Raw genomic sequence first — 27,913 nt, 5'->3', positions numbered from 1 at the left:
ATGAAACTAGACATTTATCTTTCATCATTTATAAAAAATCAAATAAAATATATTAAAAACTTAAACCTAAAACTTGAAAATATGAATTTACTAGAAGAAAACACTGGGGAAATGCTCCAAGACATTGGTCTAGGAAAAGATTTTTGTGTAAGATCTCAAAAGCACAGGCAACCAAAACAAAAATAGAAAACAGGATTATATCAAGCTAAAAAGCTTCTGCACAGCAAAGGAAACAATCAACAAAGTGAAGAGACAACCCATAGAATGGGAAAAAAGTATTTGCACACTATCCATCTGACAAGGGATTAATAACCGAGTACACAAGCAGCTCAAACAACTCAGTAGTAAAACACCCCAAATAATCCCATTTAAAATGGGCAAAAGATCTAAACAGACATTTCTCAAAAGATGACATACAAGTGGCCAAGAGGTATGTAACAAAATGCTCAACATCACTAATTATCAGAGAAATGCAAATCAGAACCACAATGAGATATCATTTGACTCCAGTTAAAATGGCTTTTATCAATAAGACAGGGATCAACAGATGCTGGTGAGGATGTGAGAGAGGGGAGCCTTCATATTTTGTTGGTGGGAATGTACATTATTAGTACAGCAACCATGGAAAACAACAATGGAACTACTGTATGTTCCAGCAATCCCACCTCCGAGTGTATCCAAAAGAAAGTAAATCAATGTAGGGAAGAGACATCTGCACTGCCATATTTATTGCAGCACTATACACAATAGCCAAAATATGGAATCAACCCAAGTGGCCATCAATGGATGAATGGGAAAAGAAAATGTGGTATGCACAAGGGAATATTAGCAATTAAAAATGAAATCCTATCATTTGCAGCAACATGAATGGAACTAAAAGTCATATGTTAAGTGAAACAACCCAAGCACAGAACAAAAAATATCACATGTTCTCAGTCATATATGGGAGCTAATAGAGTAGACCCCATGAAGCTAGAGAGTAGACAGGTAGTCACCAGAGGCTGGGAAGTGGGTGGGGACAAAGAGAAGTGGATTAATGGGTACAAATATACAATTTGATAGAAGAAATAAGTGTTAGATTGATGAATAGGGTTACTACAGTTTACAATAATCCATTGTACATTGCTAAATAGATAGAAGAAGATAATTCAAATGTTTCTAGCATAAAGACAAATATTTAAGGTATTAGATATCCCAATTATACTGATTTGATCTTTTCAAATTATATGAATGTATTAAATGATCAAATGTACCCCAGAAATATGTACATCTATTGTGTATCAACTTAATAAAATAAAAAGCATATGCAGCTATTTTGTACCTTTTCATTACATCTAAATTATGCTTATATGAAGGCTTATTTTCCCTGCTCATATATAATCTTATTACTAGTAAAATCTTCTTGATGTCCAGGACCTTGACTTCTACTCAGTTGCAACTCCAACACACATCCTGGAACCTTGCTCATCACAGATGCACAATAAATCTAATTGAGATAACTACATTAACCATTTGGGAGTCATTCTGGATACTTAATCTCAACAAAATATGTATTTTGTTTTATTGTCTTCATTTATCTCATTGGTGTCTTTGGGAGAGATTAGTACATTCTCCAAGGACTAATAAGAGCCACAAGGATTTACGAGCATCTTAGTGCATGTACACCAGCAATCTGGATGTGAGTTGAGAGACAAAAGAACAGGAAGCCTTGATGATTCATTTAGAAGAACATCCAGTCTGGCAGAGGAGACAAAAATGCATATGCAAGTTTAGAAAAACAAAACATTTTCCCTTTTAGTTCTTGAAAAACACAGACTTTAGATCACATTATTGCTTTCAAGGGTTGCACTGAGCAGACATAGCTCTTCAACAAGTACTCCTTTGAGAAATCTCAGGATGATGCTATTCCCTCAATAATTTAAGTGTTCTATTATGTGGTAACTTGTACTTTACAACTGGGCTTAAAAATTTATACTGCATTCTTTAAGAGCCTGGCATTGCACTGCAAAACAGGCAATGTGAAATATATCTTGGAAATACTCCCATCATATCACCATCACTCTCTCTCCCCGGTGGGAAGGGAGGTGAAGCAGGGCTGTCTTGGCAAGTGCACACCCTAGAAAGCCAGAGTGGGATGTGGGGCTTCCCGTGTTTATTGTTCTCTGTGCCTATAGCCAGAAGGCTAGGACCACAGAGCAGACCTAGAAGAGCACGTCTAACCCATAAGGAAAGTAACACCATCCCAGGTGAGGATTAGGACTAGAATCTGGAGCCAACAGTCAATGAGCAAAGAATGATCGATCCATACAAGCAATAAGCAACAGGTCAAGACACAATTCAGGAGGGGAATCAAGATGAATGCTGGAGATCATTGGCTTTGTTTTCAGCTATTCCTGGCATTCTGGGAGTAAGCCAGATTTATTTAAGGAATCTATAAAGTAAAAATTATTTCTGGAGGGTGCAGCAGTGCAATTTCTGGAGTCAGAGAGACCAGGTTTCAATTCTACCTTATTCTCTTAGCTGTGAAATCTTGGGAGGAGAGAAAAAAAACAAGCAAAGGTGTAACCTTTCTAAGTTTCAGGTTGTTTATCTGTAAGATTAAAATAACTAAATTTCAAGGTTGTTTCCATGGTTAAATGAGACAGTACATATATGAAATCGCCTAGCACAATGTTGAGCATATAAAAGGCAATTAATAAATGCTATTTTCCCATTATATCATATACTAATTAATGTAATATTAGCTGCTATAGTAGATAAACACTGACTTCTAAGTGGCTTAACACAATAAAAACTCTTTGCTCACTCATTTCACAGTGCGGTGCCAGCATCTGTGGTTAGGAAGCCTCACACAAGATAATTCAGGGACTCAGGCTTCTCCCCTCTGTGGAGCCACCCGCTCCAGGTTACTGGTGTCCCCTCCATTCAGCCAATGAAGACAAAGGGAAACTATGGAGAAGGCACACCACTTTTATGCATTTTGACCCAGAAGGGACACATCAGGGGCACATTTCAAGAACCCTGCAATTTGGAGACTCTTCTTTTATACAGGTCCTCGCAAAGCTTCCTATTTTCTTCCCTGAAGACACATTATCTTCCTTACCCTAGAATATGGCCAATCTGCTCTGGGGAAGAGCAGGGGACGTCCCTATCTTTATCATTCCAAATGAGATTAAATTTTATACAGAAGGAGTCACTGTCTATATCTTTCCAAGGCCATTGGCTTATATACACATTCTTGAAAAGATATTGAATTGAAACAAATTGGCTTTTAATACATGGATGTATAACCATGACAGATTCAAGGAGAATTATATACCAGCTCTTATAATATCTATTTTTTAAGATAAGGAAACCTAAGATTTAAAAAGCTGACTACCTTCCTGGAGGCCACCTGATAGCAAGCAGTGAGTAGAGAAACTAGATGTGGTATCTTGGTCATCTTGGTCTCAAGGCAATATGGCTTCCAGTGAGAAATGTTCAGGGCAAAAGCCAATTTTTCACAAATGACAAAACTAGCACTCCAACAGGATGCCCTAGATGCAATCACCTAGTTAGTAAGACTTGAATCCAGGACTCCCTAAGACTTTTCATGCTATCCCACAGGTATGCCAGGTAGCAGTACAGGTACAGAAACACCATACATGCAAATCCTATTCTCCCATTCCTAATAGGTGTTTGAGTGTTGGTCAGTTCTTTAATCTTTCTGAGATTCAGATCCCTTTTCTACTAAATGTGAAAAATAGACTTTCAATGAGAAGTTGTGGTGAGAATTAAAACGAAACAACATATTGTAAAGGAGCCAACATAGTGCCTGGAACCATATGGACTCAAAGCTTTATGGTTAAGAAGCAAGCTTTGAAGTTGTACTATTCTGGCTGCTCTTATTTATGAACTGTGTGACCTTGAGCAATTTATTTAACATCTCCTTAACTCAGTTAAAGAATCTTAACAAAGGGAATAATAATAACATCTATATCTGAGGGTTGTTGGGGGGATTAAATTAAATAATCCATAGAAGCACGTGGAAGGGTACCTAGCACGTAAGAAGGACTCAAAAAGTGTTAGCCTTCATTATTATTACATATAGTGTAAACTGTTACGGTCACACCATCAATTCTGCTGCTATAAGGAGCCTCCACTGTTCAGAAACCTCCTCAAAGACCTCCTCTGGGAGGGATCATCAAACATGTGGCTCTCTTGGTCTCCTACCACACTTGAGTAACTCAGTTTTATCTTTATTTTCTGTTGTCCCTCCATAGATGGATTTCTTCCAAGTGTTTCCGTGTTAAAAGTAAATAGAAACCACCTCCCTCTCTTTTGCTGCTTTTAAACTATACTAAAGCTTAGATAAGCCACCCCACCTTTCTGGACTTCAATTTCCCCATCTGTAAAACGGGAGGAGGTGGGTGGGGAATAGAGAATAATAACTTTAACTGCTCTCCCCTCTCACTTCCTATGACACTAAAATTATACAGCCTTTGTATCAAGACCCTTTTAGCTTGTTCTTAATACCATATATCTCAGTGTGAATTGAGGTTGGAGGGGGTGTGCGGAGTAGGAAATTTGGAGGGAAAAATGTATTAATAGAAGAATATGAGGAATCTATAGGGGGATATGTTCAACCAAAGGATAAGTGCACAAATTAAGGGGATGAAGAGAAGAATGAGAATATGAATGTCCAACTTTACTATCTCAGACAAGTCAACGATAGAAAGCATAGCTCCTTAGCTATGACGGAAAAGGGCAGCTTAATTTTCAACTGGGCTTAAAAAGAAAATCTCTTATAATTCTAAAACACATACTATTTTTTACATTTTAACTTCTCTGAAATAGGAAATTGTCTTATAACAATGTATATATTAATCCAATATTGTTTTGTTTTTTATAAACATTTATGGTAAGTCATTGAGGCATCTTATAATTAAATGTGTGCTAGACTTGCAGAACTATGGTAATACATATGCAGTATCTACAATGTACCTAGGTGCTTTCTATAGGAGATCACATTTTATCCTCACAACAATCCCATGGAACTGGTATTATTTTTATCCCTACGCTATTCAAAAAATCATAGAATTTGTTAATTTGTTCAAGTTAGCAGAACTCTAAAGTAGCAAGATTAGGATTCAAACTGAAGATTCGACATGCTCCACGTCCCATACTCCTTTAATTATACTGAATATGCCCCTAAAAGAAATTGTTTCCCAGTTCTCCTATCATCAGAGGAATTTTTATCAGAATAACAGCTTCAGTCTCTCAATCCACCTCATGGGAAGTGGGATGCTTTATCTGATTGACAAAATTGCGAGAGACTAACATCAATTAGTTCTTATCACCCCATAGAAACAGGTATTTGGTGTCCAAAGTTCCTACTGTCATGTGGTTGTTCCCACTCCATTATTTCAGAGAGATCATCCTCTCTCTTCAGTGCAGTCAGCTTAATGGTGCAAGGTCCACCCTTGCAGTTAGTGACTAGTTCTGGGTACTATAACCATGAAGATGATATGAGGAAGACAGACTCTAGACACAGACCAACCCATATTCTCCAATCTAGTAATGCTAGCAATGTTTTTCTCCCCAGCTGTCAGTCTCTTCTGTTTCTCAGTTGACTCCTATTGCAGTGGGACAGAAAATGTTTGGTTACTGGTTTGTTATAAATTGCTAATGCAAATAAGTCTAGAATATATTATAATAGCAATAACAATAATATTATACATATGTATATTCATCTAGAATTTTCATTACTTAGTTTCTAGGTGCAGGAATCAAATCCCAGAGATGCTAAGTGACTTGCCAAAGAGCTCTGAAGTGGAAAGTGTATAAGCAGAATGCATCATGTTTCCGGATGCCTAGTCAAATATTCTTCTCCTTCATCCCACTTAATTATGTACTGATTAAAATATAATGGTCAAATGAGGTTATGTGGCTAAAAATTGACCACTGAAGGTGTACAACTTCCTCTTGAGACATCAGGATCATTTTGAAAAAATACTGCTAAGCAGATTTAATGACGATCAACAACCAGAGTCAATATTCATTTGAACCACAAAAAAATAGATGATCTGAAATGGGCCTTGCCCTAGCATTGAAGTGATTTGCACAATTCAGAAATAGCTTTGGAGAAATCTAATGCTAAGAGACTACTAACAAGTCACAGATCTAACTGTAACATTGTGAGTCATAATAATGACATACACTTGACTCTTTCAGTCATAGAAACACCACAGAATTGTGTGCCCAAAAGACCTTGAATGGCTTATACGCTATGCAGAGAAATGAAAAGCAAACAGAATAAACTGTAAGAGCTTAAGAGTGGCAAATAAAACCTATTGGGTAAATGAAACAAGTTGATATGTCATTAAGTGGAGTTTACAGACTGGTCTGTGGCTTGGTTAGGAAGCCAGCCTTTCTGGCTGTGATCCAAGAGTCAGTAAAATCTGTGTTGAGTCATAGCGGTTGTCTGAATAGAAAACAATTCAAAGTATTTCTAAACAGCTCTGTCTCTACATCATGGCTCAGGAGGGTTGAGGGGTTGCAGATTGGTAGATTAATTATATCGCATTCGCAAACAATCTCAAAAGTCCAAGGAAGCATGGAATCAATCCTCTCTAGGGGAAGATCTGAGCAGCTGGCCTAGAAGAATAAATTTATAAGTGTTCTACCTCAAGATCCAGCCAAGGGCAAACATCTTCATTTGGCAGGGTCTGAATTTTAAACGTGATGTTTCTAAATGCCTGCCCTAGCTCTTCCATTTTAGAATTCAGCAAGCATCTACGGGGCACTAATATGCATGCAAAAAGTGCTTTGTAAGCTGAAAAGTGGATGAACGTAAGGAGTGGTTATCATTCATTAGAACATTTTATAGATCATGCACATGATTGTTTTAAAAATAAGTTAATTCTTCCTCTCTGTCTTCTAAGAGATGGAGCTTTTTTTATTGTTTTGTCTTTTGGTTTGGGTTTATTTCCTCTTATAAAGAAAAGATCATGTATACAATTTTTCTATTTACATGTTTGTTTTAAATGTGCTTACACATATTTTCAAAACATAAAAATTAGCAAATCTCATTTTTGACTGCTTACTATGTTCCTGAATTATTAAATGTTTTCTTTTCTAATCATTATGGCAGCCCTACAGAGGTACAGAAAAAGGAAAACATATGCCCATGATTGTCTAAATGATGTGAGAGTCAAACCCACAGCTTCAGACTTCACATTGTTTGTTACTAGACCTTGGTAATGAGTGCCTTTGATGGAGTACCTGCTATGGGCCAAGCATCACCATGTATTTTACATAGAATATTTCAATTATTAACTTTATTTTACAGTTAAACTGAAGGCAGAAAGAGTAAACAACTTGCCTAATATTATAGCTTACAAAAAAACAAAGCTAGAAGCTAAATCCAGATGTGCCTTGTTCTAAAGCTTTTGATTTTTCCACCACACCACTCATCCCTTCTAGTCTATATAGTCAGGGGTCCAGATTAACAATGGCATTTGTTGTTTCAGGACATCTTGATCAGTATTTATTTTATATATTTAATATTGGAAGTAGTTATTTTGATTTTGTACTTTAACAAGAAAACACTATGATATGTTGAGAATGACTAACATTTCACTAGGGGAAGATCTACATGTAGTTTGCTATTAATGACTTAAAAATAAGTGCCTATAGAAAATTACAAAAATATATTCATAAAACTGACATGTGGTAGTACCTGAAAATCCTTCTCTCTAAAGTTGCTTTGCTGATACTTCTCTCATTACTCTGCAGCTAAGGCTACAGGCATGGACAGAATATTGTCCTGGTGTGTCACATACCAAGCAGGACTCAGAACCCCTCTGAGGTTTCTTCAGTGATTGTTCTAGGTATATCTTCTCCCTCTTTCCGAGCTTAGTCTAACCAACACAACAGGGACTTTGCCATTAGACTAGCTTGTATAATCAATTTCTATGGCTTTATCTTCCCAATACCCCATTCTTCCTTTGGAAAAGTATTCCTTCCCACCTCCATTGAGTTCTGATAAGGTTGCAAATTATGATAATATATTTTGCCTTATAGCAAAGAGTATGGGTTGGAGAGATTGTGGAAGGGTGGTGGTCATGAACCAGACTGAGCCCAACAAAATCACTGCCTAGAATTTTCTGAAGAGGAGGTGGGGGAAGTGTTCTCTCCTTGCACTCGGATTATAATTTGTATGTTACCTCAGAGGTGCTGGTGGACATCTCCATATATATGTATGAGCCTGAGAGAATGAAGTCAACTCACAGATTAAAGAAAAAAGAAGCCTCTACCTTCATGCTCCTAACAGCGAATGGAAGGAAACAGGAAATGAAATAAACAAGCAAATTATGTAGTACGGTAAATGCTATTGTTGTTGACTCCCAAGCCTGGTGACAACTTCCTATCTCAGTACCTGCACCATCCTGCCTCTTCACTGAGGACTTCCCCTTGTACCTGAAGTGGTGCTTATCCCTTGTACAGAGCTACCCAGAAGTGCCAGAGAGTTAATGTGCCCAGGGCAGCCATCAACCAATAAAGGATGCCGGGATTCTATGGAAAATATCTGTTTCTCCATCCCTCAGTTGGGTAATTCTGGAGTACATTCAAACTAGCTATTCAGAAAGTCTCTAGCAGGATTGAGTCAAAGTTACCCACAGTGGTACCAGCTCATGCACGCACTTCTATTGGCTTTCCTCTGCACCCTGTCTCACTTTCCCCACTCCTTTTCTCATGTGTTAGGTTATCCAGGGTTTTCATTGGTTGATGGGACAAACTATGGTCCCTAATTCTGCGTCTGCTTTTAGTGGGTCACAAGTGGTCCACACCATCCTCCTACTCTACTAATCATTTTCAAGTGCTCTTACCCTGAGTCAGCACTGCTCCTAGTCTGGGTGGTCTGATGAGTAGGGTGACAAAACCCTCATCCCTGAGATGTCTGAAGTCCTGGTTGCCACATCCTTCTCAGGCCATGACTGCTGCCCTTGTCCATTTGTACCACTAAAATTGAGCATAAAAAGTAGCAACAGATGTCCAAGTTGGTGAACTAAATGTCCAATATACTCTTCTCTGTGGCCGTTGTGTAGCTGTAATGAACACTCAGGGTCTATCATCACAGCCTGGATGGTGACTTCTTTCCCTGCCTATAGGACTTTTGTCACAAAGAGTCAAAACTGATGAGTGATAGACATAACCTTAAGTGATACGGGGCTTCTACTTCTCACCGTGATTAAGTAACAAAACTGAACTTATTTTTTTTTGTACAAAATTAAACTTTTATTTTGAATGTAAATGGAAAGACATTTACAATATTTAAAAAGAGAGAACACAAATATGGCAGAATATCACCACAGGGTGAATTTACGTGAAAGATATATGGAATTTCATTTCTAAATATTTAACAATACCATAGACTAATCGTACTTTTGGCTTCAGTTTTCACTCCATTTCCTTTCTGGGAATGATTAACATCCTCAGTTTGATTTCAGGGTTTATAAGTTAGGAACAAAACAATGAAGGAAGGAGACAGAACAAAGGTGAGCTGGCAGCAGCTGGAAGGTAGCTATTACCGAACACACCAACCTGCAGGGCTGTGGAGCAGGTAAATTCATTCATAAACTTTCTTGTGCATGCTATTTAGTCTTGGGCTTAAAAACTTTGATTTCTGATTTAAAAATAGTAGCTGAGAAGATGAACTTATTTTTCTCCTTTAAAACTTATAAAAATATGTAAAACAATGGTTTGCAAACATTGGCCAATGGGCTTCAGAGCGGTCTGTGAGAGAAGGAAGGCAAATCAAGTGATCACTGCAATCCCTTCAGTTTACTCCCCAAGGAGATTCTACAGTACAGGGAACAGCTGGGGCAGGAAGAGGGAGAGGGGGAAGGGAAACAAACCAAGTCCAAGGGGTTCCCCGGGTGGTAGAGCCAGAATTCAGATTTCAGGGAAGCCAAAGTGTCTGGAATCCATAGGGCAGAGTACCAGAGAGCTGCACAGAGAGAAAGAACACCAGAGAGCTGCAAAGAGGCCCCCTCCAGTCTTTGGCTGAGTACTGATCAAATTATGGGCTTAGAAAACTACCTAGTCCAGGGAAAAGCCATCAGAAAGGAGCATGCTGAACAATGCCCAGCATTCGCACAGGTCAGGGTATAGTCTGTGTTCCTGCCAACTAAAATGGAGAGGCCTCCTCACATACGGGGCATTGAGTAGGATCCTGAGAAGGGTATTGTCTCAGCAGTGGGGCCAAAGTTGTCCTAGAATAAATTTTATTTAGGTCTTAACTAGCAAAGCTTAAAAGCAAGCCTCAAGTGAATCAAACTACACGTAAGTTAACTGTGTCCTAGGGGGAAAAAAAGGCAAAAAATAATTTTAAAAACACACACAAAACATCCAGCATATAATAACATAAAATCTACAATAAAAATTACAGCTGTGGAATGCATCTTCAGATAATGCTGAGAAATCAAACCATAGAAACAAAAAATTACACAATGACAGAAGTTAGTAGACAGAGATATTAATGTACCTATTATAACAATATTTCCTATATTCCAGAAGGTAGAAGAATACAATTATTTAATAAGGAGAGAAATTGAAGATAGTAGAAAAATCCAGATCAAACTTGTAGACCTAAATATGTTTGAGGTTAAAAAATAAGCTGAAAATGAAATAAAATAAAAATTCAGTCAATGGAACTAACTGCAAATTACACACCTCAGAGAAATAAAGATGAGTGACTTTGCAGGCACAGTAATTAATAGAAACTATCCAAAATGAAACACTCAGAGAGAAAAAAAAGATTGAAAAACCATAAGTAAATGGATTATCAGTTAGCTGTGGAGCAACACCAATAGGCCTAACATATATGTAATTGAAGATTATGAACAGAGGTAGAGAGATCAATGAAGACAAAATAATATCTAAATAAAACATAGCAGAAAAAATGACATTTTAAAAAACTAAACCTATAGAAGCAAGACAGTCAATGAGTTTCATGCAAAAGAAAATTAAAGAAAATTCACCAAGGCACATTATAAACTCTCGTTTATTAAGAGTTTATCAACACTCTTGATAAAAAGAAAACATAAAATCAGTGAAAGGATGGAAAAAGAATTGCATACAGTGGAATTCAGATAAGAAAGACAGCAGTTTTCTCACCAAAAACAATATAAGCCAGCAAAGAGTAAAGTAACATGTTTAAAATTACTGAGGTTAAAAAAAAAAAAACCTGTGAACTTAGAATTTCATACCCAGTGAAAACATTTTTCAGACACAAAGGTGAAATAAAAACATTTTTAGATATATGACATGTGGGAAAATCCTTTGCCAGAAAGCCAATACAATAAGAAATATGAAATTAAAAGCTTCAGGCAGAAGAAAAATGAGACTAGTTGGAAATTTGGATTTACACAAAGATACAAAGAACATCAGAAATGTAAACTATATGAATAAATATAATAAGTATAACATTTTTATTTTAAAAATATATGTAATATATTTAAGTAGATCTCAATAATCTAAAATTTCACCTTATGAGAACAGAAAAAGAAGAGCAAATTAAAATCAGAAGGATAACAAAGATAACAGGAAAAATCAGTGTAACAGACAACAGAGAAAAAAATGAACAAAGTCAACATAACCAAAGCTGGTTCTTTGAAAAGGTTTATAAAATTGATAAAACTCCAGCAAGAATAGGAGAATAAGTAGAGAAAACAAACTACTGACATCAAGAATGAGTCATGGGATATTACTACGAATCTTAGAAACAATAAAAGAATAACAAAGGAATATGAAGAAATCAATAGGACAATAAATTTGAAATTTTAGTTGACAGGGACAAATGCCTTAAAAGACACAGACTCACTCAATAAGAAATAGATAAATTGAAAAATAACTAATAGTAACTCTACATAAATATTCTCAGAAAAATTAATGTAGGAATAATATACAACTCTTTCTATGAGGCCTACACTACACTAACGATAAAATGAAAGCGATTACAAGATGAGAAAACAAACCATTATCTCTCAGAGCACAGATGTAGAAATTCTTACCAAAAATTTGGTAAATAGGATCTAAAAACAAAAAAATTTAAAAGAATAATACATTATGATCCAGTAGGGTTTATCTCAGAAATGCAAGTTTAGTTTAGCAGTAGAAAATCAGTAATATAATTTATTTTATTAATAAACAAAAAAAAAAACTCTTTTGACCATCTCAATAGACACAAAAGACCTTTTAACAAAATTCAACATCTATTCATGATAGAAACTGTGAGAGAACTAGAAATAGGAGGAAACATCTCATTCTATGAAAAAATGTTGCCAGAAAAAAACTGTATCATTGTACTTAATGTCAATAAACAGAATACTTCAGGCTAAGATCAGATAGAAAGCAAAGATAACCAATCTCACCACTTTTATTCAACATTATAAAAAGATCTTAGGGCAATATGGCAAGAAAAGGAAATAAAACCACACAAATTGGAAAAGAGAAAGTAAAATAGTTTTTATTTGCAAACTATTTGATCATCTGATTGTCTATGTAGAAAATTCTAAAAAATCTACCAAAAAAGCTAGAACTACTGTTTTCACTGGACAAGTGAGATGGACAAAGTTGCAGAATACAAAAATCAATAAGGAAAAATAAATTATAGCTTTATAAACTAGCCACAATTAAAAATACAATTAAAATAGCATCAAAAATATGAAATACTTGATATTTGGTGTCCCCAAAACTTGATACTATATTATGAAGAGAATGAGCATGTTAACACACCCCGGTAGAACAACTATAAGCATATACTATTTTCTGACCCATGTCAAGGCAGACCACTCTGGTCCTCCTCTCTGGAAGGGAAGAGGAGGAGAAGACGGCATTCTCTAGATCAATGTTCACACACCATGAGACTGTGTTAGTTTGCTCTAACAATCATACTACATCTGGCATAGTTGCTGCAGCTGGGGCTACTGTTTGATTGAGCCCACAGCACCCATCTGGTTTGTGTAGGGGTCAAACAGGTGAATTTAATGGGGATATGATGGAGATGACCACTTCTGCATTCCATAGGTCTTTAAAGGTGGCATTAATCTCTGCCATTCCCTATGGAATACATTGGGTTTTAAAATTTATTATTTATTTTTTTAAATGTATTATCCCTGTTGAGAAAAACTCAATTTCAGAGCCTTCCACTTGGCCTTTGCCATGACAATAGCCCTTATTTTCAGGTCAAGGAACCAATGTGAATGTTCTTCCAACTATCAAGTATATCCATTCCAAAATTTAGGGATTATGAAAATGACAACCAAGTGGACCCACAGACCCAGTGTCTTCTCCACTGTGAGCCAGACCTACTCCAGAACACCACTCATTACCCAGTTTACTACTACACCCTGACTCTAACAGAGGGCCTCCACTGCCAAGTTCTGGTCCAGCCTTGCGTTCAGCAGTCCTCAAAATGCCTGGATATTTTCTTTTTCCAAGAGTACCTCTTTGGCATATGGATATTCATGTAAATGGCAAAATGTCCCTGTAAGGACTTATTAAGAATCATCTGGGGGGAAGCATGTACTTTATGTGGTATCACAATATTCTTGTGGGAAGCCCCTATCCTTCAGTCAGTGGGTTTTGAATTTAGGAACCAGCTCAGCCAGGAGACGGGGCAGGGAATGATGACATTTTGAGGGCAGCTGATGTCAACCTTCTGATCACGTTTCGTTATTTCCTTTTGATTATACAGATTGAGCTGTCCCTTTGCTGGCTGATCATCTTCATTGTTCTTATGGATTAACATGATTTTCCCTCTCTGTAGGTCAGGGCCTCCTGGCTGCCCCCCTTACCCTTACTGTTCATGATGAGTCTGGCTTGCTTCTCATGCTTACGAGCTACCACCTGGCCCTGTGTGTCACAAGAATGCAGCATCCCATTGCTATCAGAGCATCTCCTACATCCCCCATAAGAGCATCTCCTACATCACCCCCAGCTTACAGAGGGCAACCACTACTAAGCTTTTCAATGATATCCTTGTCCCTCTTACCAGCACCACCCTCATCACTTTCTTAACTACTGTCCTCTGAGCTCTCCTGTAGAACATGCATACAGATGATTTTTCTGGCCTGTGCATGGTATATTCACTTTAGCATGACCATTTCTCTAAGCCTTTGGATCTGATCCCTTCTTCCACCTCAGCCATGGTGTTTCTATTTCACCTGGTGGTCCCATAGGGAGCTATGGACCTGACATGTCCTTTAGAGTTCTCTCAAATTAAAGGAAAGCAGTCATAACTTTGTACCCCCACAATTGCCAGTGTTGGATATGAGCACCTATAAAAAGTGGCCAGATCATTGGGTGGCCTACGTTCCTCTGGCCAAGGACAATTCCCAGGGAGTGTCTTATCTGTGAGTCATCAGCATCTAATACTCCTGGCAGCTGGAGAAGTAATTATCTCCACTCAGAAGCTGGGATCTGAGCAGGACACCACAATATTTCTTATGTCTTCATTTTTGTTTTCATAGATTCTACACTGAGAGAAGTTTTAGGTTCACAGAAAAACTTAATGGAAAATAAAGACAGTTCCCATGTACTCCCTGCCCTCACACTCACTATTAACATTCCCCACCATAGGGGCACACTTGTTACAAATGATGAACCCACATTGACATATCACTATCACTCAAAATCCATAGCTTACATTAAGGTTTACTCTTCCTGTTGTACATTTTATGGATTTCGACAAATGTATAATGATATGTATCTACCATTACAATATCATACATACACCATTCATTGCCCTAAAAATCTCCTGTAATCTGCCTATTCATCTCTCCTGCCACACTAACCCCTGACAATCACTGATCCTTTTACTGTATCCGTAGATTCTACTTTTCCAAAATGTGAGAATTATACACTATGTAGACTTTTCAGATTGGCTTCTTTCCCTTAGTAATATGCATTTAAATTTCCTCCCTGTCCTTTATGGCTTTATAGTTCATTTATTTTCAACACTGGATAATACTCCATTGTCTGGATGTACCACAGTTTATTCACCTAATGAAGTACATCTTGATTTCAAATTTTGGAAATTATGAACAAAGCCTCTATAAACACCTATATGCAGATTTTTGTGCAAATATTCAATGTTTTTTAGAACTGCTAGGACTCAGAGTACATTCTTTTCTCTGATTTTTCCCGCCATGTGGAAAGTTTTCTGGAACAATCCTCTAGCTACTCTGCATACACATAGATAAATAAGTTTAATTCAGGAGAAAACTGTAGGACAAAGCTATATTCCCTAACTCGCTTTTACCAGCAGTAATACTAATAGTATATTTTTATTTCGATATGATTTTTATAACTGTATATCAAGATGCAAAGATTACGAAGAGGTACAAACAGATTATCAATCTGTTTATAGATTCTTGATTAAGAATCTATAGGGAAGACTTCATTTCTCAGTTCTCATAGTATTATAGCATAACTCACTGGTTAGAAAGAAACTCAAATGAAACTATAAACAACACATGCCTACAGGATAACTGGAACAATACAAACTTTGACATTTATGTAAATGGTGAACTAAACATCCAAAACTAATAGGGAAAGCTTTGGGCCTGATCCCAGAGCAGAGAACGGCAGACTTCACAGAAAAGAGGAAGGTGCATCATGCTCCTAGTGAAGAAACACAGGAAGCATCATGCTCATTAAAAAGACGATCCCACTCTAAGGGGGCAAACACCAATGGAACATCTAGGAGAGAGTAGACTAGCTATTGGAAAAGCTAAAGGAAGCAGTTTGAAAGTACATGGGTATAAAGAAAGTAGTCTTGGGAAAGAACTAGTTCTGGGGCAGAGAAAGCCAACCTGGAAGAAGAGTCATCCCCTGGAGACTTGGTAATGAAGGAAAAGAAAAAAGTATATCGCAGAATTAGAAAACACTACCGAACAACATCTATCCTCCCTAAGGAAATTTTTCATTAATTTTTTAAAAATATACAGATGAAAGAACCCTTGAACAAAGAAATTTAGTAGGTACCCCAAATCCACCAAATCTTTTCATAGATACATTAAGTTTTGCTATTCCATAAAATCCAAGACCCTTTAGAATGAACAGGAAAATACAGCAAAATTCATGTGAAATCACTGTCAGAAGAAAATAAAAAGTGAACACCAAAAATTTTCAGCTCATTAAATGCTCTATAAATTCCACCTAAATAGAGAAAAACTGTAACACAACATACCAGCATGAAGTAAGGTAAACATGCAATGGCAAATATAAAATAACACCATGAATTAGAAATTCAAAACTCAGGATAAAAATGCATATATGAATTAACTCAAGAAAGAAAATGAAGAAAAAGACAAAATCACATCAGAAATAAAGGCTAAACTATAAAGCAAAAAGGAGCACAGATGTTGCTAAAACTATAAGAGATACTGAAGAGAGTAATGCAAACAGTTAAGAGAACAAAAATAAGATGAAAAAAGCTAAAAGGGATCTGCAAATAAGAGACATTGAAGATAATAAAAGGGGATCCAACATATGTGTAATGTAGTTTCTGAAAAACTAGAACAGTGGAACAGAATCAATATTTATGATCACAATCTGAGAAAAAATTCCAAAAAAAAAAAATAAGAGCTAAATATTCATATTAAAAAGATCCACAATGTACCTGGGAAAATTTACTCTGAATGGTCACCTTTGAGGCATATCCTACAGCAATTATTGGACGTTAAAGCCAAAAGAGAATAAAAAAGAATATGATGGGTCTCCAGGACAACAAAAAAATGTTACTGAACAAAGAAGAGAAAATCTGATTGGCATCAGACTTCTCAACAGCAGCACAGAAAGCATAAGAGTGAAAAAAAAAAATTCTTTAAGACTCAAGAAAGAAAATATGAACCAAGGATTCTACATCCAGCCGAGGCACTCTTCAAGAACCAAGTCTAAAGCGGAACAACTTTAAACATTCAAGAACTCAGGGAATACTACACTTTTGAATCTTTTCTGAGGCATCTACTATGGGGCGAGCCGGCCAGGGCGCCTGGGCGGAATCCAGCCCGCCGGCGCGTTTGTCTCGCGGGACGCAGCCGCGCCTGCGCGTCTAGGAACTATGAACGCAGCGTTCGTGTCTGCGCTTGCGCTGCGACGGCAGCTCTGAGTAGTTACCGCAGAGACTGCAGGGCCCACAAAGCCCACAATATTTACTAACTGGCCTTTTAACAGAAAAAGTTTGCCAATTCCTTGTATCAGAGAATGGGCTTTAACCGGTTAAGGGATTACTGGGGAACGTGCCAAAATGTCTAGTGGTGAATACAGAATAAATATAATAGTAACTCTGAGAGAAGAACAAAGATGGGACAATGTTGGAAGAATAATACATAAATGTTCCGTGTTCTGACAAAGTAACGGGGGCGGGGAAGAGGGAATGGGGGAAGAATAATTCCACTGACAGCTGCTCCCGCCACTACACTCCACCAGCACGTCCCCTCTTCTCCCCGTCCCCACACTCGGTTGGCTGCAGTGTTCAGCACGCGGTGTGAGTTGACATCAATAAAAATAATGGCTGTGATCTTAAATCCAAAATTTCATTCCAATCCCACTAATTAATCCTGTCTGTCAGAGAAGCTGACCCACACTTGAGTTACAGGGTTCGCTGTGTCCTTCTAGACTAAAAGCAGTCATGAGCAGCCTCCTGGAACCACTTCCCCAGACCCACGCTCAGATCTTCACCCTCGAAGTCTCTATAAGAAGAGAGGAAAATAATTATGAGATGGAAAAATGAACTCTGGAAAAGACAGAAAGTTTCCCCAAAGCACAAAGAAAACGTGCCTGAGCTATTTGTGCCCCCTTTTTCAGGACTCCACACTTGGCATTCAGAATAGGGTCATCGGAAAGGTCTTCTCAAGCAGGACATGTCCATCTGCCAGCTACCAGAAAAGGATGAGAGTGAGGTGACCCTCAAAGAGAAATCATCAAGAGAACAAAAGGATCTGAACGAGTTCTGCATAGGAGAGAACTTTACTCTTCCCACCAAATTATGCATCATCTAGCAGCGGGGCCTAATTACACATTGCCAAGGGCTACATTTTGTCTTGAACTCTTCCTCAGAGAGTTATGAGAGAGGGTTGTGCCTCTCCCAGAGAAAGAATAAGCCATTAGCAAATGATATGCCAGAATGGTGCAGCCTCTCCTGGGGGACATGCCAGTGACTTCAAATGGGGGCACCTGACCCTGTTCCTTTTATGAGATTTCCATACAATTGATTCTTATAGTTCTGGCTTTTCACTGGCTCCTTTTCCTTTAGAAAAAATACATAAATAAATAAAACTGTGGCCATTCTAAAAAAAAAAAAAAAAAATGACTTGTCTAGTAGGAGCCTGATAAGTTTTTGTTAATAATAGTGTCAAAAATGCAACATTGTCCTCTAGCACTCTGTCCACAGAGACTCATAACAGTGTTGTCTGTTTCTCTTCAGCTGCCCATCGTGGTTTTGTTATTTTATTGTTTATGTGAACCACTCCGCATCCCTTGGTGATATTTGCCCACATAAAACCTAAAATTAGATTTCATAAGGGATGATAGTAGACATCAGCACAGCAGTGACAATGTGTATAACTGCTAAAATGTGCTTGAAATATGTCAACTTAAGCATTTGCCTAATTTCACATTTACATATTAAAGATACTATTGAAAGACATGGTAATTTTGTGCTTAGTTGGAATAAAGAAAATGAAAAGAAGCTACAAGGTGTACAACATGTCTCTTCTTGAAAGCATTTCCTTTTCCTTTGAAAATTTGTCCACATTTTCTCCAAAAACTATCTTCATTATATTTCTAGCTAATACAGCAAGGTAGGATGGCATTAAGTTTATGTATCACAAAGTTAGTACTCATGCTGCAGTTTACATTTTATTTATGTAACCTGAACACATATTTAAATGCTTTATGTCTGCAATCTCTCTTGCATCCTTTTAACATGCACAATATACAAGAAAATTCTTCAATGTAAATACTCAGGTCAAAGGAGCTCTGGATTTAGAAATTAAAGCTGTGCTAATCCCTAAAAAAATTGAGAAGTGATTTCTGAGGTATGGACAACGTTCGTGGGCAGAAGTTTGCGGTCAAAAGTCACTAAGACTTGGGAGTCAAGATACAAGAATTCTAACACCAGCTCCACCACTGCAGGTGCGTATCTGTGGCTAATTTGATCAAACTCTTAGGAGGTGTCCACCCTCTAGCCAACAAACTGGCTGCTGGAAAGTTAAGGGACTTAAATACAACATGGAAAGAGAATACAGCATTGATGTCCATGCAGTGGCTGATGGGGGGACTCCTAGTGGCAAAGGAGAACACAGATTCCTTAAGGTCCTGGGTGCTCACATCTTCCGTGGCTCAGCCCGGCATCCTCTTCGTGATGGAGAGCTTCATTCAAAGATGCACTCAATGTACCAATTTTTATAAAAAGATGGGCTTGGGCTCAAACCTCAGCATAGAGCTGTGTGGCAAATTAAGCCAAAACACAAAGGGCCCTAGAGGACTCTAGGAACTACTCCCTCACCCTAACCCTAACTCTCACCAGCACCAGCATCTGACTACTGAGGTTGGCACAATGTTTCAGATGACAAGAGAGCTGGAGAGACTCAGTCTGCAGCAGAGAAAAAAGCTACTTTCGTGTGCACGACCTTTCATACGTACACCCACTGGAAAATAGCTCCTGGAATCTGACCACATCAGAACTGCGGTCGTTCACCTCAGGAGCAGTGAGGGAGACAGTAGGGTGAGGGAGAGGGAAAAGGGTAGAAACTCTATTCTGTGTCGATGTGTCTCTTAAAAGTGCTGCACAGAGTTGAGTGGCCTGATACCATTTTGCATTTATTTATGCAACAAAATGCATCGAGCGCCTACTATGTGCGAGCCCTAATCCAGCTCTGAGGATACTGCAGTGGGTGGCATAGCTCAGAGTTCTTCCTCAGGGAGCTGACATTCCAATGAAGGAAGACAGGCAATACAAAAATAAACAGGTACAAACGCTAACAAGTGTTCTGGAGGAAATAGGCAGGTAACATAATGGAAGGTGACTGGAAGATCACTTTGGGGAGTGTAACTGGGGAAGGTGTCTCAGAAGAGATGCCCTTTGAGCTGAATGGTAAGAGAATCCAGCCATATAGAAACCAGGGTAAAGAAGGTCAGAGAGATGAGAGCAGTAAGTGCAAAGGCCCTGAGGCAAGAGGAGAAAAGAAGGCCATGGTAGATGGAGAGCATGAGAAGAAGAGAAAGGGAGCACATAAGGTCAGAAAAGAGGCAGAGCCCAATCATATAGGACCTCAAAGGCCATGTCTGGGATTTGGGATTTTATTCCAAGTTCAATGAGAAGTCTTGAAAGATTTTTAAAGATGAAAACTATGCAGTATGATTTGTGCATGCCAATATTACTCTTACTACCGTCTGGAGAATGGATTTGGGGTGGTAACAATCCTGGAAGCTCAGGGAAATCAGTTGTTTAGGCAAGAGATTGGACTAGGCTTAGACTGGAATGTCGGTAGGAGACATGGAGAGAAATGGGAGAATTTGAGATATATCTTTAAAGGAATGATGAGATTTACTGATGGATAGGATGGACAGAGTAAGAGAAGGAAAAGAATCAAAGATGATAGCAATACCAAGGTTTTCGGATTGAGTAATTAGGTGGGTAATAGTGTACTTTCCTGAGATACAGAACACTGGAAGACAGAGAAGTATGACTGAGGAAGAGGCAGAATCAAGAACTCCATTGATGCCCACTGGGCACCCACTGGATGATGTCCAAAGAACAGTAGGACTGATGAGTCTGCAGTGAGGTGTAGTTGTGAGGACTACAGGCATAAATCTGGAATTCATCAGCATCCAGATTGAATGTAAAGTCCAGGGAGTAAAGTTCCTTAGAGATTTTCAAAGTGGAAGAAAACAGTGCCCAAGACGGAGCCCTGGAGTGCTCCTCCATTTAGAAGTCAGGGAGGAGAGAAGCGTGCAAGGACCAGAGAAGCAGAGGCTTGGGAGGTGGGAGGGGAAGAATAAGCAGTCAGAGTACATAAGAAAGTGTCTCCAGGAGAGATATATCTGTGAAATATCTCTTACAAAATTGAAGAGAATGAGAACAAAAGTTGTGCCCATCAGATTTGACATGTGGTAACCTAAACCAAAACAGTTTCTCTGACATTGTGGGAACAGAATCCAGATGGGAATGGAATGAACTAAAGGGTAGACGGGTGGTAAAGAAATGAAGAGAACCAGCAGCTGCCTTTGAGGAGTTTGCTATGTAAGCAAGGACTGGGGCAGTGCCTGGAGGGTGGCAGATCAGGGACCCAGCCCAGATCAGATTTCTAGGACTCAACGCCTGTCCTCCCTGTTTTATCACACACACCACGGCCCTCATTGCCCTCAAGATAAGATCGGACCTCTCAGGCAGGCAGGCAGTCAAGGACCGCATAGCCTGACCTCCAAGAACAATCCCACCTCAATTCCTGCCTCTTCTCTGTCCTTGCCACCCCCAATTCCACCATCTACGCCAAACCCAGACCATGATAGTCCCCATTCTCCTACCCTTTCATTCTCTTTCAAGCCTCTGTGCTGCCCTACATGCTATTCTTCTTGCCAGAAATGTCTTTCCCTTCCTCATTCTTCAGTACTTCAGGTTCAGTTCCAATTACCTCTTGCATGAAAGCCTTCCAGTAAACCTGCGACGTTGTCACCTGGTCTGCCTGTGCGGCACTCCGTCAGAGCCTTTGCAAAGATCTGTGGATGTCTGTCCATCACTGTGCAGTTCCCGAAGACAGGGGCTGTCTTTTTCCCTGCTCTATAACTTGTACCTAGCATAGGCCTATGGCCCATAGGCAGATGTGAGATGAATAAATGCACCCACTGATACTATCAAAATAACTTGAGGCAATAGTTCTGTGTCACCCCATACCCTGAGCCAGTGTCCACAGTAACTGATCCAAACTCTAATACTATTCCTTTTATTTCCACCTTCCTCAGAGGTCAATGCCCGAGGTGAGTAAGTGGAAAAAGTGTTAAACAAAAGAGAAGAAAAGTAATGTTGAGGGCTTAGTAGAATCCCAAGATTGGGTAAATACATATTAGCTATTTTTAATTTTTGGTACCTGAGGGCCATTCTCCTATTTCACATAATTTCAGATTATTAAGAGGTCAGTATTTCCTGCAAAATTGCAGAGTTCTGCAAAATATAAAGGAGTTGAGGATAAGGTTCTTGTTCTGAAGTGAAATCAGGTAGATAAACATGATCCCAATGGAAATTTAACCTTCTTAAACTGATTGACAGAGAAAACAATTTTTCATAGCAGACTTTCTCGGAAACCCCATGAAATTTCATAATCCTTTTTGAATAAAGTATTCTGAATTGGCATTTTTTTAAATGATAGCTATTCTAGAATGTTCCCTGCTTCTGAAGAGGGTATGTGAGGACAAGCCTACCAGAAGCACAAAGCAGGGAAGGCTCAAATGTAGAGCCCCGGGCCGTGTGGTGTAGCATCTCCTTTGCCCCAACTCAGCAGCTCCGTCTGCCCATGGGGGGACTGAGAACCTTGCCGTCTTCCCTCTGCCTTGTTTCCAACACCTAACTGGCCACTAAATAGTATCTGTTTTAGGTTCACGTCTCTACAATCTACCACTTCCTCTCCTCTCCCCTCTCCACAAGTCCGAGCTCCTCCTGCGCGTCCTGTCTGGGTCACTGCACAGCTGCAGTTCATCACACTTCTCCACGCTAACCACATCTCCCTCTGCTCGCAAACCTTCATTGCTTTCTTTCCCTACAAATATCAGAAAACATACTTCTCATCTGCTATTTAAACCTTCCAGAGTCTGGGCAACCTTACTGCTGGCTTTTCCTCTTATCAAAGAATTGTGCAACTGAAAAGTATTAAATTAACCGTTTCTGTCCCAGAATGCTCTCATGCTCTCTATTTATCTACCCACCCCATTTGCTCTGGCAGGACTGGAGTGAGAGCAAAACACCATGAAGACTTGTACCGAGGTGTGCAGTTCTGCAGGCTGAGCTCGACCACACAAGCGGTTCTCCCAGCACAGTCCACACAGGAGCATCCAGAGGGAGTTTGGAACATGAGTGATTGAGAAGGACATTTTCTTCTTTTTTATAATTAACCGTAGTAAATCAGACTCATCGAACCTCATTCTCCCTGATTTCTCTACATCCATCAAGACTGTTGACCATTCTCTTCTTTTTCTTATGTCAAAGAAAATGTTTTAATATGTAGTATTAGTATATTCTTTATGTCAACACAGTCATAAAATATAATTTAATATTTCCTTATGGAGAAAGGGGTTCACGAAAATAAAAGTGGCTCTAGAGCCCATCAAAGTCATAATACGACCCCGCTTCCATTCATAGGACATTTTAAGCTTAAGGTCAAAGTCAGATAAATGTATCTGGCTGCCAGGTCCAAAGAGAAAGAGGAAAACATGAAGGAGAAGACCAGTTATAAGGTCAGATACCAGGAAAAGTGGGAACGATTTCGGAGTAGACCATGAGGTCAGCTGAAGTGAGTAGCTGTAAAGAGAAAGCATGAATCGCATGAGCGGTAGGTGCTTGCTCTTTGCTGAGTGTTCCCACACTTTCGTCACCACGTGTCCGTGCTAGGGCAGGGCCCTCTGTCCGGAACTCCCTTTTTGCCCTTCGCCACCACCTGTTCAAATCCTACCGACTCCGTTAAGGCCCACTGCATCTCTACTCAAGGGAATATTTTCTTATCCTTCCTAACTGGAGGTGCATTCCTCACCCTTTCAATCCCTAGGATATTTTTGTGTCTTTCTCGTGGCTCCAATTAATAATCTGTTTTGATAGTGACTGTTTTAAGTTTGAATATCTGGTGGCGAAGAGCAGTGGCATTCTGTTTTGTATCTCTGCAGTCTCTGCTATTTTACACACTGTAGCTTCTCAATCAACGTTTGCTCCATTCACCACTTAGACTGGTACAGTGCCATCAAGGAAACAGGAGTTGCTAATGTTTTCTATATTCTAAATAGAAATATTTGTCTGAACCAACTGACTCAACACATCTGTGAGCACTCGAACCCAAAGAGAAAGTCTCCAAACCAAGGACGCTGGCAGATATCCTGTAGAAGCACCAGCATTAAAAGAATTCCCTGCCACCAAAATGAGTCCTTATAACAGGCCCAGAGAACACAACCCTATGCTTTCCAAAACCTGAGAAAGTGATGCAGACTCCCCCGATTCTTACCATACGTGGAGTTTTGAGGGACAGATGTGTTGGCCTGACATAAAAAGGCTTTCCAGGTTCATTTTCTAAAGGAAAGGTACAGGGGAATAAGCATGAGATGAGAAAGTTAGTTCTTCAATCGCTAGATGTGGGAATTTGACTATGTTACATTGCTCTTCTAAGGTTCCTAATCTGTAAAATGGAGATGATGGAAATTAACCAACGGGACAGGTTTTAAAGAAAACACATGCATGAAATAACCTGAACAAAATAGGTGATCAATTAATTTGTGACCCATTTTACTGGGAAGGTCATATAATCACATGCACGTATTCGGTAAACTAATATTTATAAATCTTAAAATTATAACCTAATATGCCTGTGTGAATGCATATGTGTGATTTTACATGTTCTAAATAACCAAAATCTTTCTAAGATATGTGCTTTGAAATAATTAATGATTTTCAGCAATTTGTTTGAAGCATAATAATGTGCAAACTCCTAATGTATTTTTCTAAGGAAATTATAGACTTTTTCCTTTGATGCTAATACCTATCTTTCCTGATTCACTTCCCCTCATTTAGGGGGACTATGAAAAGAAAAATTTATCCTTTATTCATAGTTCCTAAGGATTTTGTTCTCTAGAGCCCAAAGATTCATTTTACAAAAGAGATAATGAAAGAGTTTTAGTTAAGGAAGTAGAATGTATTATGATGTAAGATAAATTTCCATATCTTCCACACAGCAAAAAACTCAATCTCAAGCCTGCAAAAGGCCTCAGAAAAAAAATAATGCTTAGCATATGGCATATTTCACAATTTTTAACTTTACTGAGCAATACTAAGCACTTTTTTACTGATAAAGGAATTATCTATATATTATCTATGAGAATTTGAACATTATTTTGCTGAAAGTTGTGAAGTTAAAACTTATTAATGGTAGTGATAATCATGTTCTCTTAGAATAGCAGGCATTAAAATCAAAGTGTAAATTGCCTTAGAATTTAGCTTCAAAAATACCCCTTGGTAAATGAAAAAGATTATTAGCAGCAAATCTTTTTAGAATAAAAGGATTAGAGTTACTAATTTCTGTAAAAAATTACCACATTCTTTCTTGCCAAGTTATTCCCTGAGAGATTTGAAGCTGAAGGGAAAGAATGATTCTGAAATAGTTGTATTACCATAAATATGCCATGCCACATCTAAATGTGTTGTCAATTTTTCATGGCTACTGGAAGGAAAAGCAAAAAGGCAATTGCACTTAGCGGGCTAAGCACAGGTCTGAGGTGGGAGACAGAAGCTCCTGTTCTAAACCTAGACAAACCACATCAGGAAAATAACTACCACTAAAATGATACAACAAAAATAAAGTGCAGAAGTAAAAATTAGACTGTTGAGATAAAAGTGCTTTAAAATATTTTTTTTGCTAAAATTAAAAGGAAATAAATTAACATGAAGCACGTTTTTAACATTTTCCTCCACATGTAGGTACCTGGTTCTGACAGAATAGCTCTTCAATCAATGTTTGTAAGGAGAGTGAATCATCCCAGTTTGAAAGAAGAAATCACTTATTTATCGACTGAAGATCACTAAATGTATGCATTTTGCCAGACACTTTACCTACATAATTTTACTCAATCCTCAGAACTACCTGTGAAATTTATACTGTCATTAGCATTTAAGATATAAGGAAATTGAGCATAAGAGAGAACAAAGGGAATAGTCCAAACATTCACACCTAGGAAACAGCAGAAACTATGACGTACACACGGCACTCTGCATTCCAAAGCTTTCTGTTCACTCACAGTACCGCCATGATGCTTTCCCAGAATCCAGTTCTGACAGAAGGCCTGGGACCACCACAGTGCGCATCTTCAACCAAGGGGACCTGGAGCTTTACCTATTGTACCTTCACCACTTTTTACAATTTTCTGGAATTTTCAGGGAGACAAGAGACAGCTGTGGTGTTATATGAACAGCACTGGGCTTGGAATCAAATAATGTAGATCAAATCCCAGCTCTGACAATTATTTTCTGGTCAAAAGCACTCACCCACCATTTCATTAAACCTCAGTTTCCTCTTTTATAAAATGGGACTGGTAATTCCTCCCAGTATCGTGATAAGACAAGCCAACTGGTGTGTGCTATAGTCGCCTAACGTGGCACACAGAACCCAAGATAGGCCCAATTAAAACATTTTTAAAGGAAATGAACTCAGAATTGGTGGTCATTCCTCATGCATGAGGCAATGCTGTGTTGTAAGTCATTCTCCTTTCCCACAATAAAAAACTATATGTAACAGTTGCGCAGAGTTCTAGAATAATAGGGAGGAGAGAGAGAGGTGAACAGGAGGCAGCAATGATCACATGACTCATCCAGAGAGACATGATCCCAGACTTTCCAGCTCCTCTGCTGGTGAAAATAAATCAACCAACCAACCTCAAGGTCACGTCAAGGAAATGTTGCAACCTGCAGCTAAAGCATAAACCCACTGTGGTGAGATGGGCTGTCACAGTGGAATAAATCAAGATCATGTAGGAGAACACCTGAGTTTTCTTCCCTGCTTTGTTCCTAATTTTCTGTCTAATTCTTAAATCTCTTTTTTCCCTGGAACTCCATTTCCTCTGCTATGCAATGACATGTTTAAACTGTACTGTCTCTGTGGTGGTTGTCTAATTTAGATATTCTCCTTCTAGGCCCAGTACTTAGTTTTAATTAGGAAGATCTGCTTAGCTTTAGCAAATGTCTTTTCAGCATCATTTGATTTGAGCAATATGCTCTTTTTACTCTTTTATTTTGTATATTTAATAAGTTATGTTTATGGCTTTTTCTAGCATCTAACCACCTTTTTATTTCTGGGATAAACACACTTGCCATTGTATTATTCTAGTCTGTTTGGATTCTATTTTTATAATTTCATTTAGATTTATAATAACTTTATTCCCAACACGGATCTACTATTTCCTTTTATTTTGTTTTGGTTTTTGTCCTTCCTTATCAGGATTAAGACCAGTCACTTCTTTAAATGAATTGGGGAGATCTTTTTCTAAAGCCTAGAATAATTTAACATGAGAATCACCTGTTCTCTAAAGGGAAGCTAAAACTCAGCTGTGAAATCATTACCCCAATTTTTTAAATTATTGATCATTAATCTTGCTAATTTTTTAATAACAATTGGATTCTTCAAGTTTTCTTCTTCTTGGATCAGCTTTAGTAATTTAAATTTTGTTAAGAAAATAAAGTTACACATTTTCAGGAAATAGAGTTGCATGTAAGTCTCTTACTCTCCTCCATACATGTGACTATTACCTTTTCATTTCTAATTATAAGTATTTTCATTCTTTCTTTTCCTTCACCAAATTTCCTTCATCCACATTTTGGTCTTTTCAAGAAAACTGCTTTTGGATTTATATATCCTTTCTGCTATTGTTTTGCTTTTTATATCATTTCTTCCAACTTTTTATATTTTCCTCTTAGCTTTTGTTACATGTTCTAATTCTATTTCTAATTTTTTAAGATAGGCAATGATTCCTCTATTTTTGTCTTTCTTCTTTAAAACAAATACGCTTGAGACTATAAATTTTCCTTTGATCTCACCCTTATCTGTCTCAATCTTGGCAGAAAGCATATGCTGTTATTCCCTGTCTGTACTCAGCGGATACATTTTCCACCTTCCTCTAC

The sequence above is a fragment of the Eulemur rufifrons genome, chromosome 19, assembly GCF_041146395.1.
Source record: "Eulemur rufifrons isolate Redbay chromosome 19, OSU_ERuf_1, whole genome shotgun sequence".
Taxonomy (NCBI): domain Eukaryota; kingdom Metazoa; phylum Chordata; class Mammalia; order Primates; family Lemuridae; genus Eulemur; species Eulemur rufifrons.
Note: the sequence above shows the minus strand (reverse complement) of the source record.